We start from the raw sequence: 18,673 nt of genomic DNA, 5'->3' as shown, positions 1-18,673 counted from the left end.
ATCACTAATCACTAATCACGAATCACTGATCACTAATCACGAATCACGAATCACTAATCACGAATCACGAAATCACGAAACCAAGAAATCACGAAATCACGATCAATGATCAGTGATTCGTGATTAGTGATTAGTGATTTTATTTGTTTGGTGGTTTGCAATCTTGGGGTTTTTCTTTCTGGTTTTCCTTTCGGATTTTTTAATTTCTAAGTTTTGCAGTTTAATTTTTCAATGTTCCTATTTTTTCCGATTTTTGTAGTATTTTTTAATTTTTCGTGGTTTGGAATTTTGGAATTTTTCAACTTTTAGTTTTCGATTTTTAATTTTTCAGTCTCTCGATTTAAATTTTTAGATTTTTAAATAACAACCATTTATTTACGAAAGTGTTCATTACATAAATCAAACTAAACAAAATAAATTAATTTTTATGTTTAGTATTCCGATTTTTAGTACTTAGTTTGATTTTTAAGTTTTGATGTTTCAATTTTTCGTTTCTTCAATCTTACGATTTTTTAGAAATATGTTAAATTGTTAAATTTTTTACTTTTTCAATCTTGCAGTTTTAAAATTTTTAAGTTTTTCATTTTTGATTATTAATTTTCTCGGTGTCTCAACTTTTCAATTTTTCGATTATTTAATTTTTCAGTTCCTCAAATTTTCGATTTTCCATTCTTCAATTTTTCAGTTTTTTAGACATTTTAATGTTTCCTTCAATTTTGCGTTTTTTCCTCTCTCTATTTTTTTTACAATTTTTCAATTTTTCTATTTTCTATTTCCCAAAGTCTTAAACTTTTCGATGTTTTATTGTTATAATTTTTCGGTTTTAGTTCGTTTTTTTCCGATTTTTGAACATTTTTTTAATTTTTAGTTATTTTATTTTTTGCTGGTTTCTAAAGAGTATCATAAATCTTTAGTCAAAATATATTTGCTTATCCCCTCCAAAAAATTGATGACGTCAGCTCGAAACTTTGCGGAATAAATCGTATCTAAACTGTACAAAATATGATGAGTCTCTTCTTGTGATTTATCATTCCGTTCATATTTTTTCGATTTGCATATACAGGGTGACCCAAAAAAAATAATGAATGCGTATAAATGTGTTTTATTGATTTAATCAGGAACTACAGAACGGAATGTTTTGAAATTTTGCAGATGTTTTAAGGTTATAAAGAGCATAATAAATTTTTAGTCAAAATATATTTGATTATCTTCTCCAAAAAACTGATGACGTCAGTTCAAAAGTTTGCCGGATAAATCCAATTTAGAATGTACAAAATATGATGAGTGTGTACTTGTAATTTATCATCCCATTCATATTTTTTGAATTTGCATATAGCGGGTGACTCAAAAAAAATAACAAATTCCTAAATTTATTTTATTCATTTACTCAGGAACTACAAAACCGAATGCTTTGAAATCTACTGCGAAAAAAAAAACATAATAGGCATTCAGTCGTCACATTTCCGACAGCGAGGGAAGTACTGTCTAAACTCTTTAGACCAATTTTTTTCTACCAAGCGTAAAAAGATTAAATGTTAACTTTCCACGTTTTGAAAACATATTTTTCAGGTAAGTAGAAAGCTTTTATCTTATTTGTACGTAGATGAGGTATATTTGCGAGTAGAAATAGGATTAGTCTTATCGCCAGTACTGATTACCTACTGATTAGGATTCCTCAAATTCAGACGTCCGTGTAGGATGTTAGTTTATTGCCTCCTCTCAAAAATTTTACTAAAGCTTATACTAATTAAGGGGGTTTTACCAGCCCGGGCAACTGTCTACTGGAATAAACTGTCAGATACATGAATGTTTTTTTACCTGCGATAGTATCGGTGCTATGACTACTCAAAAATTTCTCAAACTCTATAAACACAGTCTTGATGAACACATTTACAGCGAGGCTAAACAATGAATCGTGCTAAGCCCATTAGCCGCATTGAAGTCACCTCCAAATATCAGTAGACAAACTATAAATTTCGTCGTAGCGAGAGCTTTAATTCATAGCCGATAGTGATCGGATCCACGAAATTGATCCATACTTGGCACTTTAATTTTTTCATTAAGTCATGTGATTAAATCGCATACTTACAGATTTATGATGGAGATTCTCTCTTGTGTGACTTTGTATTGATTTTGGATAATTACTGACTAAATTTGTCAAATGCTGATTTTCTAGTAATAAGTAGGTATATTAAGATGTAAACATTTTTGTATATTTTTTGTAAATTAAATGATAAAGAAATGAAACTATAGATTGTTTTTTGTTTACCATTTAACTAATTTTTGGACCTATTATTTGCAAGTATAAACTGTATTTAGGTTTTCGTACCTGCATGTTTATCATTAAAGATCAACTGCTTAAATTAATCCTATTAAGTAACATACATACACGTTAAAAACTGTTAATACTTTTGGTAATTTCCTGAAAACAACAAAAGCCGTAGAAGTAGAAAATCAGTGTTTTACAAGAATTCCAACAAAAATTTGCAGAATATAATTATTTAATGGTTGCTGATTTTTACAACGTTGTTAAGAAACACTGTGCGAGTATTTCGTGAAAGAGGTAGTGTCCACAACAAAAAAGGTGCTGGACGACAAATATTGTGTATGTACTAATGAAGTCGTAGAAGATGTTGAAGAAGGCGTCAACTTCAATGAGGTACCTGTCGCAAGAAGTTGGCCTTTCCGTGGGATCTACATGCCATAAAATTGTGAAAAAAAGCTCTACCTTTTCTTTCCAAATTCTTTGAACTAACTAGAAACAATAACCTAATTTTTGTTCAAGAGTTACAAGATAAAGAATTCCAAGACGGATTTTTTCAACATACAACAGTAGACAATTTGAATTTTTTACGTCAATTCTTTGATGAAAAAGTGAAAAGTTTACCTTCAGTTCCTGGGTGCCCTCCCTCTCCCCCCAAGGTCACCAAATTTAATTCCTCTGGATTATCTCTTGTTAGGTTATCTAAAAAACACCAAGTATTTTTAAGACTCCCTTTCACACCATAGAAGAACAGAAAACAGAATTAGTGGGCTCGCAATATTCCTGCTACACCACAAAATGTGTTTGATAACATGAAAAGACGTGCCTATTTATGTACACAGGAGAATGGATAGCATTTCCAACAGTGTCTTTAACTTTGTTTTCCCCTTTTAAGGCTCGTCTGCAGTGGATGGACGCATTCTCTGTTCCTATATAAATTTTTATGTGAGATTAAGACTTTATTTTTAAATATGAAAAAACGAAATTAACATATTTAACGCAACTTGTAAAGCTCGAAGCAGGAGTTAAATTATTTTTTTGCCAACAAATTTTTCTTTAAATTGGAAAAAATATAAAATACATTTTTCGGGTTTTCAGTAAAAATAGGAATATTTCAGAATTCAGCTTTCGCACACTTGGTTATATGCGTCAAATCTACACAGGTGTTAAATTAATTTTATATTTTTGTCAATGAAGAACCGGTAATTAACATTTTTTTAATTACAAAAGTGGGCAACCAACATTGCAAAAATTTTACTGAACGAATTTTGGGCTCTCCCTAAAACGGAAAGTTTTATACCTGAGCTAAGTGCTCTGACCGTACTAGTAAAATTTTAAATGAACAAAATTTGCATTAGTTTATCAGAGTCGTTCTGGCGAGAGTGTTTCGATTTCACTGATATTTGAAATAGTTTGATTGTTTTATTTCTGTTAAAAAAATGGGAATTCATAGTAAAGTGCACAAAACTTGTGGTGTTCGAAGAAAAAGTAAGACGGCTTTGGTAAATCAACGTTGGAAAAAACGACAGTAAGTGAAAATTTATTTTAAAATAATTGGTCCTAGAACACAAACAAGCAAATGCTATAATTAGTTAGTTAAATGACAATAATTCTATAATAAATATTTATATATAGGTTGAATAGTTCAGTAGCTGTCAACAATGGCCCAACTGATGCAAGTAATGAAAGTACGGGATATATCTATGATAATCATATTAATAATATTAATAATTTATAATAATATTTAGTCAAAGTAAGCGGATACTATATGTATGTTGGGTTGCCTATAAGAAAGAGGTAAGTGGGTCATTTAAATTGAAGCACTCTGTATATGGAAAAAATATATTTCAGGAAAGTGGAAGTCATTTTTTCACGGGCGGCCAAATATCTAGCATCGGTCCTGTAATCTATTTTAAAATCGCACCGAAATTGAATTTCAGAAGGAAATCGTCATCGTACGGATTTGAATTGTCCATTTGTTCACATTGCTTGGTTTGATATTTTGCTACTCATTTTGTTTGATTTTGTACTAAAACAAGTAAGGAGTAAAATGAGGATAAGTTTGTTTGAAAATAAATAAAAAATTCTGTTTTCCTAATATCTATAGGAACAAAATTTATTAACGTAACAAAGTTGTGTACATAAGAAAAGAAAATAAATAGACCGAAGAAAAAGGAAAATTAATTCCATACTTACAAAAGTTGAGGAAATGTTAACTCATAAAATTCGAAAAATAGAATTATATTCAAACTTAAGAGAAGTAACACTTTGGTTGTTGGATTGGACTAGTAAATAACATTTTTTACTCATGTAAAAACATGCAAAAAGAACTTAAATTAACATTTAACAATATATCCAAACAACAATATTAACTGTTTTAACAGAGTTATTGTTGAGAAACTTATTAAATACCCTGTTATTAATTGATTACATATGTCTTTGTTTTGCAGCGATCCTTTTTAAATTCACAAAATTGAGCATCAGTCGCGCTTGATATTTTACACGACATTTAAAATATCTTCCATGTCTCAGACAAGATATCCTTCCTGTTCAAGAATTTGAGCTAGGAGACTTTGGGGATTCTCGCTGGTTTTGTGAAGAACGTCTGGCCATGGAACGGCATCTCGCTGATGGCGGAGAAGAGATTCATTGGCCGGAAGAGGCGGTGTCATCGGGTTGTGCATATGATCCACCTGAGGAAGTGCCGGTATTGGAGGCGGATCTTGAAAATCTAGAGGTGGTGGATTCGAAAGATAGCAGTGGGACATGTTGTAATACGACCCGTCTATTGGAGGTGCTGGCGGTGGCGCACTTCTGAAGGTCGATTTTGCTGAAATTTGTCAAAATGTGTTCAACTACCGAGTTGTGCAATACATAATTTTAAAACATCGAGATGAAGACAATAAATAATTCGTTTTGTTTCAGTGAGTTCACATTTGATGACAGCGTAAAATTTATAATTTATTAATTTAGAATGTTTCAAAAAGGATAATGGCGTTGCCAGTTCGTTAACATTTGTTTTCTGTTTTTATTTCTAGCATTTTGTTCCTCTGCGCAAGCGCAGAGAACATTATTTATTTGATTATTTTAAAACTATGTTACTTGAGCCGACTTGAGCTAACCTGATGGAACACGAGAATGTTAGACATACATCGATCACCTATCTATAAAGAGAAATAAAGTTGTTTCGTTGAAAGATATTTGTTTTAAAAATAATGTGATACCACAATCTACACAGATGCTGGATTTATGCAGACAAATTTTTTTTCTTAGTTGAAAAAATTTGAAGACACTATGAAAAACCATATTGTTTAAATCAGTTTTATGCAGTTATGTTACTCTGTAATACTAACGAAATTTCGAATAGCTTTCGAGTAAAGAAATGATAGAGAATAGTCAACTATTACAAAAAAAAATAAAAAAAAAATGTAATTTAACGACAAAGGGTATGGAATAGCAAAAACTGTGCACTGCGTACTTTTCTTAAAGAATAAGAATTGGAGATGTTTAGAACGAATTTTTTTGTATTTGAATTTTGAGACATAAAATCATATCAAATAATTTGTTTTATTAAATATGATGATATGAAGTCGTAAGGGAAAACATCAAAAGTTACAATTCTGAAATTTTTGAACTGATTCCTTGAGTCTACAAACGACAAACGTTGAAACTATATCCAATCGTCTTCTTTTCGCCAAATGAATCGATTTTGCATATCACAAGAAGTTCAGAATGGTTAAAACGAGCCTGAATATAACTCATAAATGTTAACAAAAATTTGATCTCTAGCTAAAACATGAAAGTTTTCTTGGCATTTTTGAGTTCATAGGATGGAGCCAAGGTACAATTCACTAAATAAAAAATTAATACATTTTCCAATATATGTACATATAAGTGTTCGAAGAATCAGGTGATAAAATTGTTTGACGCAGTTTAGGAAAATCGGTCCACTCTCGATTAAAGAACGTGTATGTGTGTCCAATAAAAATTGTCTCGGATAGGAGAAAGAGGAAAGTCCTTTGAAACATAATTATTTAGATAAAGAAAAATATATCTATATATTTAAAATAGTAAAAGTAGAGTAAAAGTTACAAATAAAGGATGATATTTGCATTTACATAATAATTTAAACAGTTTAATCTATAGAAATCTGAACACACTGTCTATCTGCAATTAAAAAAACACTTTACTGCTTACTGTAAGTCTTCTCGTAGACTAAAAACTTTTAGCACCAAATATCAAAAGATATTTTTAGAGGTTTACATTATTTGAAAGTTTTGCAACACTACAAATCGACAAGCAGCTAAAAATGTTTGCATTTTTCAAATAGACGATCGTTAGTAGGTAGGTAAGTAGCAAGTGAGTTAGTTACCTGTCGTAGTGCCTTGAAAGTCAAGGCTTTGGTCATCTCTAGCTCTGGTCCTATCATGCTTATAACTGAGACACACTGGCTGTACACCTGGGTAGTCCGGTTCGACCATGAAGTAAATCCTTGTTGCTTGTTTAGGGTCATCCTCCTGGCAAAAATATTCGGGCGTTACTTTCCTTTCCATTTATATCGTTATTACTATAACTATTTATAGTAAAGAAACAACGAAATTAGTCCGTTGTTTTAAAATTATGTGTGAAAAAAATTGCATCATATTTTTGTTTTGTGCGGTTTTAGTGGAATCAATTTCAAAGCCGACGGCATAATAATAAATAATGCAAAAAAATTAATAAACAACATGTATTAGTTTAATTAATAAATGAGCTATTGTATTTTCATTTTTAATAACTGTAAAGCAGTTGGAGCTATAATTATTGAAATTATGTATACCTATATAACTTATAAAAAACCCATTTAAAAAATGATGGCGTTTTGAAAAATCTTCATCGTCATAATATTATAGTTTTAAGGCAAAACTATTGAATTTATAATTATTTATTTATTTTTTCGATTATACACATGTAGCTACTGTGTCAAATAAAAACACTATCTGAAGGCTTATTCAGTATTCACATCTTGTTGTCTGTGATCATGAATCTAATTATATTATTTTGCAAACATTTTAAAGTTTTACAAAAATAGAAAGGGTTCATTCTTTAGTTACCGAAACTACAAATCTTTCAGAGTTCTCATCATTTTCACATACACAGTCGTTGAGGATATTGATGAGTAATTGAAGAGTCGGTTTGGTCTATTTAGAATCACAAGTGAGTTGTTTAATCAAAGAAAGTAGAAAATTTGAAATGAATTAGTACTGATCATGTCGTGGAAAATGAAAAGCGCTACAGCGTTTATTAAAAAAAAGCTTACCACGTAGTCGTTGTTACTTCCTTCGTTACCGTAAGTTGCACTTTTCTCATTAACTGAGGACAATGTTTCACCTGTGACGGTATCGTTGTGGCTATTTGGACCACACATTTCGATGGTAGCCGATGTACGAGTTTGATTACTTTGTTCTGAAAAAAATATGAAACGAGTATATAAACTACTGCGATCAATAAAATAGGCGAATCAATAAACTATCAAATGTGAAAACGAATGTCGGATTATTTTAAGTCTTCGTTTAAGCATGCAACCGGCAACGAATTCGATGTTGGTAATTAAAAAGAAAATACCAATAACAGAAACACTAATAAATAACAATTCTCGGTAAATCTTGTTTATCCAACAAATCTGGTGGGGTAAATCTTCTCGATATGGTCGTTGTACATTGGACAAAAGGAAATAAAACGTATTAATTACCTGAAATCCGTTTCTTGGATATTCTGTGTAAGAAACAACCGATGAGCAAGACGTTCATTAATATTATTAAGGTGCCCACAACAGTGCCCGCTGTTATAAGGAAATCGGAGAAATTTTTTAAGTTTTCCTCATCTAAGCTGGGTGACGAATTAGACGCAGGTACTTCCGTATGCCCCTCAATATATGGCAAACCAGGCGGATCTGAGCACATTCGGAGTCAGAGTGTGTTAAACGATAAAGAGTGAAGTTACTTACAAAATACGCTAAACTGAACTGTTGTTTTCATAGGTATGTCGGAAGATAATGCTTCGTGCATCGCTTCGCACGTGTATTCGACATGATCATCTTGAGCTGTTGGCTTCAACGATATGCGAGAATGCGTGTCGTATCTGGTAAATCTTTTGTCCCCGTTGTTCCCGGGAACTTCAATTATTTGATCATCGCGATTGGCTGCAGTGAAAAAGTTTGTCATCCTAAGTCGAGCAAATATTTAAAGTGCTTACGTATGTTTAATTCTACCTTTCCTCTATACCAGACAATTTTTGCTGCTGGTTTTGCGTTTCGCACTCTGCATTCGAGATGGAACTCTTCATTTTCTTGTATTTCTATCTTTGAAAAATGCCGGTAGTTTAAAATTTCAACGGATGAGGGCGGCGCTGAAAAGAGTGAAATGTAATTTTTTTTATAGAAGGAAATCTGATAAAATAAATTGTTGACATTTCGATAAATTCAACCCTCCCGCTTTAGAAATCCAACATCAATTTCATTAAGACTACTCGATATGACAAAATAGCTATATAGAGTGTTTTTCTGTAAAAGGTACACACCAATAAACGTGCGCAGAAACGAAATTTGGTTCGGCATTACGGGGTGAAAGAATCCAGCACGTGGTGATTCATCTTCAGTGGCGTCTGGCGTTAGAGAACTCTTTGGAGAATTTTCTTGGTTTATTGTGAGTGTATAGTTTGATTTTTTGGGAAAAAATTGTCACGCCTATGATTTTATAACATGGGAATGACATTTTCACAAAATAAATTTGTGTTTCCATTTTTTTGGCTGTGATTTCTAGTACCACATAACATTGCCCCCAGATTCAATATCCAAAAGATACGCCACTGTCTATAGTATCATCTATTCCCGCCAACTTCCACGCGCAGATCTCTGACTCCGCCCATGTACCTTTTAGAGAAAAGCACTCTACAAGATCTCTACGTCTGTTTTATTTGCGGTTTATCCGTACGAATATAAAAGTAATTCGCCAGTATATCGTTGAGACGTATTCGGGTCTTTTTGTGAGAAGCAACCCTGTTACAATTCAAATCTGATAATTTCTTTATCACAACGGACCATGACAGCATACAAAGACGCAAGTCAACGCAGTTACGAGTATAAGTGACATCGATCAGACCAGTTTTTACCAAATTACATCGTTATGGAAAAATAGCTGCAATTTCTAAATATCGTAAGGTACTTTACTATTATTACTATTATTATTATTATTATTAATGGGTTTGCATCAAGAGAGTTTGTAGCTGGTTCAGGTGTACCTCAAGGGTCCCACCTAGGTCCGTTATTATTTATATTATGATCTTATTTCTTCTTTCTCCTGTCCTGTTCTGGCGTATGCTGCTGACATCAAATTATATTTATCGATCAGATCCATTGATGATATCCTACTATTACAAAATAATTTAGATTTAGCTGCAAGATGGTGTGCCAAATATACTTAAATTAATTCTTAATTATGGTAAATGCTGCTTTGTTACCTTAACTAAAGCTTTATATTTTATGGACACTCATTATTTAATTGATGATCATTTAATTAGCAAAATGGAGGTAATAAAGGATCTTGGAGTGATCTTCGCCACTTGTTTAACTTTTCGGGACCATCTTAATTTTCTTCTGCATCTAGGTTTTAGGTTTTGCAATGCGTGTAAGTCGTAATTTTAATGATATTAATATGATGAAACAACAACTATTCTATGCTTTTGTTTTAAGTGAGTTAGAATATTCCATTTTGGTTTGGTTAATCAATTAAACCATTATTTTGCAATATGGCAAATGGTTTCAATTTTTAACACACACTAATAGGATTTTACACCATATCTTCGAAATTGTTGATTGTAGATATAAAAGAAGTGAAAAAACGTTTACATTATAACTGTATCTTTAACTTGATTCTAATTTATTTATTATCTATAAAATGGTAACGTTGTTTTGAGATTCTGCACATTTTAGATGTATATGTGTAAGTTTAAATACACATAATACTCACCCGGCGCCGGTTATGTCATAGACTTTCTACTTCAATACGAGCTTTTTTTAGAAAACAAACTCGCAAGTTTCAGTCACTATTGTGACTTTTTAAAGTTTTATAATAATGTGGTCTAACCTACAACAGACCCAAATCTGTATCAAAATGTGTTAAAATTTAAAAGTTGTTAGAAATAAACATCCAATCAGATTTACGAATTTAACTCGTTACTATGGAAATTTGCAATTTAACCCCTTTAAATTTAACAAGTTTGTTTATTGTTCACTAAAATGCTTGCTCAAGTTTCTGTTATAATGATTTCAAAAGAAGACGCCACCAGACCTCCATGTTTATGCAAATAGGGTGCCAAAATGATGGAGAAAATAGTATGATGTAACCGATTTACTGTTGTCAGAGTTTTAAAATTTACATATAGTCACTGTGTGTTTTCAAGAAAGTCAAGAAAGTAATTTTGAGAAACTTCCATTATTGCACCCTTTTACAACACATATGTAATTAAATATTAGTTTCTTTTAGTAGGTAATGTTACTTTTACCACCTCTAATTGGTTAATTTTATATGTGACGGATCCTCAGTGAAACTAAGGCAACCTGATTTTGTTAGACAATTGTAATGAGTGAGTCAAACTGATTTTTCTTGTCCCCTCACCTCTAAAATTTAAGCCAAGATGTAAAGAGAGGCTTTGATTTAACAAAAGCAAAAGAGAACGCCACTGAAAGGACATTTGCTTTTTTCATTAATTTATTATTATTTAGACTTTTTTTATTTGTTGGCATCTATAAATTATTATATCAGTAGGGAAAGGTTGATTTTGAATAAAAAATGTGCATCACTGACGAAAGTAATTCGTTACATTTGCACCTCTGAAGACATGTAACGACAACCGCAGTACTGTAACCCAATTTTTAATTTTAAAAAAGCATTAAGTCTACATCAGTTTTGCTCTATTATTACAAATGTTGTTCTCTCAATCAACTTTTATCTCAAAGCCAAAATCAAGAACAAATTTAAAATATCATCCTTGTTGGAAGAAATTACGCTGTAAAACTCAACAGTGAGAAAAGAAAAAAATCTGGATAATGATTTACACAAGTATAGAACGCCTCTTGACTAATAAACTCAGGTTGTGGCAGCGTCGTAAATGACTCTACAGAAACGTAGATATTTCCAGGACATCCCTCGTATAAATTTTCAAACTGCGTGAAACATCTGATATTTGCGATTTTCGCTCCACACGAAAGTACATCTCCCTGAATTTACACTTTAATTTAATGAAAAGAGAAGAAAACGTACACACCAACCAATGACTTACTACCATCTTTTTCCAACATATAGGTTGTTGCAATAAGGACGGCCATCACGCCTTAGTGTACTATGAGGGACATGGAATTCTGGGCAGTCTGTTCTTGTCATTTAAAAATATGTCAATGTAAATGCACCTTTCACGTCAATATGATTGATGTTTTCGAAAAAATTGTCAAATTAGCACTGAAATATATCAATTGGTTTGACATGCCAGCATGCTGCATGTTAATAAATATAATTGAAACAAATTTAATAAAACTTCGACATTTTGTCAGTGTCAAAATGAGAAATACGCCAAACATTAAAAGCGTGGTTATGAATAGCTAAGACCTGGTTTGGATATTTTGCCAATTGTGTTACACCTTTGCCCAGTTTTCCGTGTCCCCGATGGTAACTATGTGTATATTAACAATATCTGTTACCAAGATGTTACATTTGTACATAAAATGTCGTCGATGTTGTCTCTACGCAAAAGTAGTTTACCCCTAGCCGCTGCATGGCCGCTTACTAAATTAGAAACAGGACTGCGTTCGAGAACGTGTGAAATAACCTTGATCAAACACTCAGGTACTTACACATGACGTTGAGCCTGGCTTTTGCTCGAATTGCCTTATGAGGCTTTGCCGGTCCCACTTGACACTCATATTCGGCGTCGTCCTCTAGGGAAGCATTGCTCACCCTCAAGTTGTATATGCCGTGAGGACGGTCAACGACCATTGAGTGTCGAGGCAAACCCGGAATAACCGACGAGAACCCTGTGGACAAACAAAACATGATTTAATTAAGATTGTAGGATTCGTTTTTAATTTGTGTAAGCGGAATTTTTAGTGGAGGTTTTGTAGCACGCTACTTTTACTTGCCGGTGTGTGGGGCGTATTTTAAAGGGCCACACAAATGCTTGGGTGCTTAACATCGGTCTTGAACACCATAAAAGACAACTAAAGAGTAAAGGGCCTAAAAGAATATATAGTAGTGTTGAGGTAGTCAAATTAAGTATAATTGGTTGCATACGTTCGTTTTTCTCTGGATTTTCATGGTAATTTTCATTACGTTTTGATTTTTGTTTTTTTGTCGCCAGCCAATATGGGGCGGTTGGAACCACGCCTGTTACCTCTCCCATGTCAGCGGATGGCTGCTATAAGCCACAGGGGGTGTCACTCTGCACTCCTGGGTGCCATACCACTCAAATCTCGTTCTTTACACTTTTAACTTTCCTCTCGTCTTCTCTCCTCTATTTCCCAAAGTACCGTTGTACTGTTTTTGGGAAGGTCTTCCCTTCCTTTCCACTCTTTGTCGACACCCCAAACAGTGCAACCCTTCTTCTATGTTTCCATTCTTACTTTACTATCACTTTCTCTTCACTCTAATTCTTTTGCGACTTGTACTAACAACATCTCATCAAGTACGATAATTATTATAAGCCTACGCGAACCTAAAATAACCGTACAACTTCCGGATGTAAACAATCCGCCATCTTGATGTCAAATATGTCAATACACGCGTACGACGCTAATTAAAGGTTTTCCTTAAGAGGGGATGGAGGAGGAAGTCTTCCATTTTTAAGGGGATTCGGTCGTGGTGATCCGGGGGGTCAAGTTGTGTTGTGAGGAACAGGAGTACATCCCAAACTGTACAGCTAGGGCGATTTGAAATAACTCAACAACAACACCAGAAGATCGCACGCCGAAGACGACACCGTGAGTTGGAACTGCTGATCGACAAGGAGCGGACTAGGGTGGAGACCCCCCATTGAGCGACCACATTCTTAATCATTACCGACAGATAAGTGTCTGTTTTCATACTCGTGATTGGGGCTGAAAGATTTTCCGGTGTTATAAGAAAATGTTTCTCTTAATCTCCGACAAGAGCTGTGCATTCAACAGGACGGGGCACCACCTCATTAGCACCGAGTCGTTAGGGACTATCTTGATGAGACGTTTGCAAATAAGTGGATTGACAGAGGCAGTGTGACTGCATGGCCCCCTCGTAGTCCCGACTAACACCTTAAGACTTCTTCCTCTGGGATGTTGTAAAAGAACAAGTTTACCAAAGTCCTATTAATAATTGTGAAGATTTAAAAACCAGAATTAGAAATGCATGTGCTGCAATAACTCCTGAAACATTTGCTCGCGCCCGGTTGTCTTGAGTTGCTGATGTAAACCCAGACTACAAGAGGACTACGTAGGTCGATTTAGGTGAGGGTACGAGTCAGTCCACTACAAGCTTAGCGCTGTAAACATACTCAGAGCAGGTCATATGACAACGCTGACAAATCTAATTTAGGTTTATACTACCAAGTAAATTCAAAAAGTGCTTCGGTCTTGGTTTATGAAAGAAAGTTTATACTGGCTTTTGCCTCTGGCACTTGATCTGTTTATGAGTTGCAAAAATCGCTTTTCTTGGAAAGTCGGTACGTTTTTAAAACTTAAAAACATTCAGTGAAAGTGATTTTTTTGCGTATGTAACGAATTTTTGTTATCTAAGATCGTGTCATTTTGCATATGTTTATGAAGGAATCATTTATCTTCCACAAAATAAAAATTCCTACCTAAGGCGAATCCCTCCTTTGCCCATTGCACCTGACCCGCCAAATTAGCGACTTCGCATTCCAACATCGCCTCACCACCTTCTCGCACTTGAACATCCCGAGGTTGCACTCGGAAATATTGTTGTCGACCATAGACCAAACTTAAACCAACGGTCGTTAAGCACACTGCAAAAAAGGAACATTGTTAAAAAAGAGTAACGAGAGTTGCCTTAAAAATTTAAATTTATAGAATAAGTACGCTGATGTGTAGCTATGTTGATCCTTGTTTCAAACCTTTTCTCTATGCAGAATGGGTATAAATGGCTCGGGATAATTTAAAATTGCTCTCCAGTAGCTAAATAATGCAAACTCTAATGGGATCTTACAGATGTTAGTTAGTAAACGAGTGTATCAGTACAACGTTCCGTCTTGCAAAAAGATATCAGTTCATCATTAAAATTTATCACAATTATTTCGGGGAGATAAATCTTGTTCTTGCATCTAAATTAGGTTCAAGAATTATAATGGGTGTTAGATAAATCAACATCAGCCCCTCCCTCTTTTTTATATTTGTTATTTTATTAACATTGAACTTCACCTGGAACATGTAATAATGACCCACTGTTTAATAATTTTTTAAAGCAGATATTTCTCTGCCGGTTTCTAATTACCACTGAAAATCGATATATTGCTGGTTAGATTATAAAATTCTTTATTTACTGTTTACCTATTAAAGAATCATTTAGTATTTAGAAGTCTGACACTGACACATCAACACTACCCTCAATCAAACTGATGTTCTGACATAAAAATGACAAATTAATTCAATTTTTATTTCCGGAGCGTAATCAAAGGAAGTATTGTGTACTCGAGTCCGTCGGCCGACTCTCTACTTTTGCATTTTCTCGACCTATCATTACCCCTGGAGGATGAAGAAATAGGTCTCCTGTTTCCGTCTGTCTGTCCGTCGGTCCGTCTGTTTCCCGGATTATTATTAGACAAATAATCTCCGAAAGTACTGGGCCGGTTGTTGTCAATTTTTTTATTTATTAACAAAAAACGCTAACCAAAGTTTACCTAATCATCATTTAGCTGATGGTTTGTGGAATCAATTTACCCAAAAGAAACCAAATTCGATTTTAAAAAATGAAATTTTATCCTGGAGAAAAAGACCTCTAGCGTAATTCGATGAGATAATATAATGAATAATAAAAAATAAAGCTAGGTAAATATGAAAATTTCAAAAATAAATTCGTTAAAGTTGAATCGTCGCCAAATTGACGTTTTTGTATTAACTGTATTTTTTGGGGTCGCTTCTTCTACACTTTCCTCAATTTCTCCTTTTATCCGAAGTACCAAAACGCGGTCAATTCGAAATTTTGCACCAATTGTTTGTCAATTTTTAAAATTGTTCATTCGTTAGAATAACAACCAACAATAATCAGGTTTGAAAGAGTATGCCATGGAAGTTTACCCATATTTTATCCAGGTGCAAAGTTATTAGGGTTAACTTTATCCGATGTTAAAGTGACAAATTCATCGCGGCTTATGGGATTTTTTATGTATGAATTAAATTATCACACATAAAAAGCCACAGTGCCACAGTTTATTTACAAAATAAAAATCCTCAACTTACATATCTGTCGTACGTAATCCATAATAGCAACAAAAGAGTAATCCTACAAATGAACGTAATCACTAAATCACTGAATCTTACACAGAACAAATGGAAGTTTCGTAAGTGTTTCACACTCTCCGCAGCGTTGAAGTCACTTTACTCAAATGTGCACAGAACTCGCGTGAAGAGTTATTACGCACTAATGAACCACATAGTTAAGATAGTTAGTACAAATAATCTCGACCATTCATCCCGTTGACTGACAGGTAAATAATCACTGAAATCATCAACGGGGAGGCAGTACTTTCACAACACAGCACGAGTACTTCACTATCGCTTAAACGATGAATGAAATCCGGCGTTAACGTGAAACTTTCAGCTTTTTCAGGCGGACTTCATGAGGTCACACGATCGCGAACTGTCATCGAGATTTCCTCGCGCCAATTAGAATGTAGAGGTGGGGAGATCGATTGTAAAGATCGGAATCGAATCGATTCACTGTGAGTACGTCCGATATCGATATTTTAAAGGCTAAATCGATTTTTACTCAGAATTTCAATTATGTTATAAATAATTTGTTGATACAAGCGTTTTTTAGAATCTCGGAAGTTATAGAATATAGAATAATAAAAATTAAAAAGTATGAACTAGCGAAGGAAAATTTATTAGTGCGCATGCACCTGTCAATATATTTTCCTATTTCCGCAGAGAGTATAAATATATATTGTCGAGGAGTTGGGTTGTTATTAAATCCACTCCTAGGTCTAATAGAAGAAAAAAACAATTCGAGGTGGTCTTGGCTTAACTTATAGGTACGTCAGCAAATATTTCAGAATGCCTTGCTCCACGACATTTTCGTGAACTTGTAGTTTCGGATTGCCGGAACGGTAACGATAATTAAGCGAGGTGAGAACAATTTTAGTTTGCGTTTACCAAGTACAACCAATTTACATGAACGTTCGGTACGCGACACCGCGAGAGCTTCGTGGTCCGGTCACATTGCAGATGGGAATGGCGCATGCGTGATTTTAACGAAATGTCAAATTGAATTACATGAGAATTACAGCTTAAGATATATTACAAGTTCCTAGAACCTAACTGTTACAGAGTAATATTAATAACTATCAATTAAGCAAAAGAAACAAGGTTGAACCGATGATTTAAATATTAATAAAAACAAAAATATAAAGCAAATCCTAAGTAACTAAATAATAATGTACTAAAGATAGTCGACAACTGACACCAGAAATGGACTAAGCGATGCAAAATTACTCTATTAATCGAATTATTTATTTAAATTTATTATAAATATTAATGTTTTAATCTGTTGGACAGTAAAGGGGCTAAAGAACAACGTAATGCTGACCTAACTATTAAGGTTCCAATAGGATTACCGCAAATGTGTGAACTTCTATCAAATAATGTTTATTACCCTTCCATTCTTTTTTCTACCTGATCTGTTTCTATTTTCATTGTCTCTTCCTCTTGACTCACCTTCAACTCGCCCCTGTGCAAATGCTTATTCATAAATAGAAAGGTAATAAATTTTTCTTGACAGAAGTAAACACTTTTATGGTAAAGTTAGGTCTGCCACTTCAATTTGCCAGGGCTATACTAATTTCTACCAGCTTTTAAGAACTGATAACCTTTATAATCTTTTGTTTGAGCACAACAGGAGTTAGACCACCCACAGTGGTAAATTGACCACCGTGCCACGTGCAGGTGACCCTCGCCTCACAGGTAGTTTTGCCCCAAACTTTTAGACGGATTAGGACCACGTGCAGAGTTTTAACAGGTATAACTCTGTGTAAAACTTTCAATGATTAAGCTCAATTAAACATAACTGGCTGAACATTAATTTAATACTTTATTTATAGTTTTGACTGATCTCAAGTCGTGGGACAGTTTATTAATTGAACACAAAGTCAGTCATACTATGTGAGTTTGGCGTTTTAAAACTTGCATTATACTTTGTTGAAATTGTTATAAAATTTAGATGTCTAGGGAAAAACTAGACACGGATTCATACACCGCAAGTATGTACAGAAGTAACTTATTCTACTCACTCTTTTGGTGGTGGGGATGATTTGTCAAATTTTGTGAAGCGTGTTACCATCTAAATGATTTGATAACAATCGGTCTGGTAGTTTCGAAGATTGTAAGTCTAATAAAAATCGACACACGTAAGTATACGGACAGACAGATGGAAAAGGGAAACCAAATGTTTCTTACCTAGGTGTCATGAAACTTCGAGAAAATATGAAAGTGACAAGTCATCTGATGGACTCGATTATTTATTATACTTTCTTAGCTTACGTTCAGGAAATAAAAACGTCAGGTCATAACTATAGCTCGGATTTAACGCGAAATACAAATTTAGAGCATAGAAGTATAGTTTTAGAGTTTTTAAGGCGAATCCAAATAAATTTAATTTTCTATAAAGACATTTTTTTTTACCTTTTAATCTGATATATCTAAACTTGAAGATAATTATTATAATTCCGTAAAAACTAATATACGTAAATGATGACTTCCTCCAAGACAACTAACATTAAGGTAGACTATTCATTATCGATTATCGCTGTTGATCAAAATTCTTTTTCTTGCTTGAATGCATCCACACCACCTTCGCATTGGAAGGGAAAGGTTCGTCCTAATAATGAGAACCAATCAGGAGGCTGGTAGTGCTAATGTGGCTTAGCGGTGGGGGTGTTTCAAAAAATTGGGGGGGTATATTAAGCTCTACATTTCACTTCGGTGTCACAGTGACACGAATGTTTCTAAATACAGCGAATCGAGTCAGAAAACTGAGAAGACACAGAGATGTAAGTATAAAATTTTCTGTTAATGTGTACTCATATATGTGTATATATATATAACTAATTACTTATTGTTTAATATCCATGTTTTTTTTTTCAGGGAAGAAGTACCAATAGGAATCAGAATCCAGGTTC

At 33.8% G+C, this 18,673-nt stretch overlaps 1 pseudogene; it reads right to left on the bottom strand.

Annotated features, from left to right (window-relative positions):
- Window positions 1–4,552: 4,552 nt before the first annotated feature.
- Window positions 4,553–17,246, bottom strand: LOC135146043 (uncharacterized; annotated as a pseudogene).
- Between the last annotated feature and the right edge of the window lie 1,427 nt (window positions 17,247–18,673).

Source organism: Zophobas morio, unplaced genomic scaffold (assembly GCF_036711695.1).
Source record: "Zophobas morio isolate AGI-343-1 ecotype UQ-CSIRO unplaced genomic scaffold, CSIRO_AGI_Zmor_V1 ptg000005l, whole genome shotgun sequence".
Classification (NCBI taxonomy): domain Eukaryota; kingdom Metazoa; phylum Arthropoda; class Insecta; order Coleoptera; family Tenebrionidae; genus Zophobas; species Zophobas morio.
This window is presented reverse-complemented; position numbering and strand designations above follow the sequence as displayed.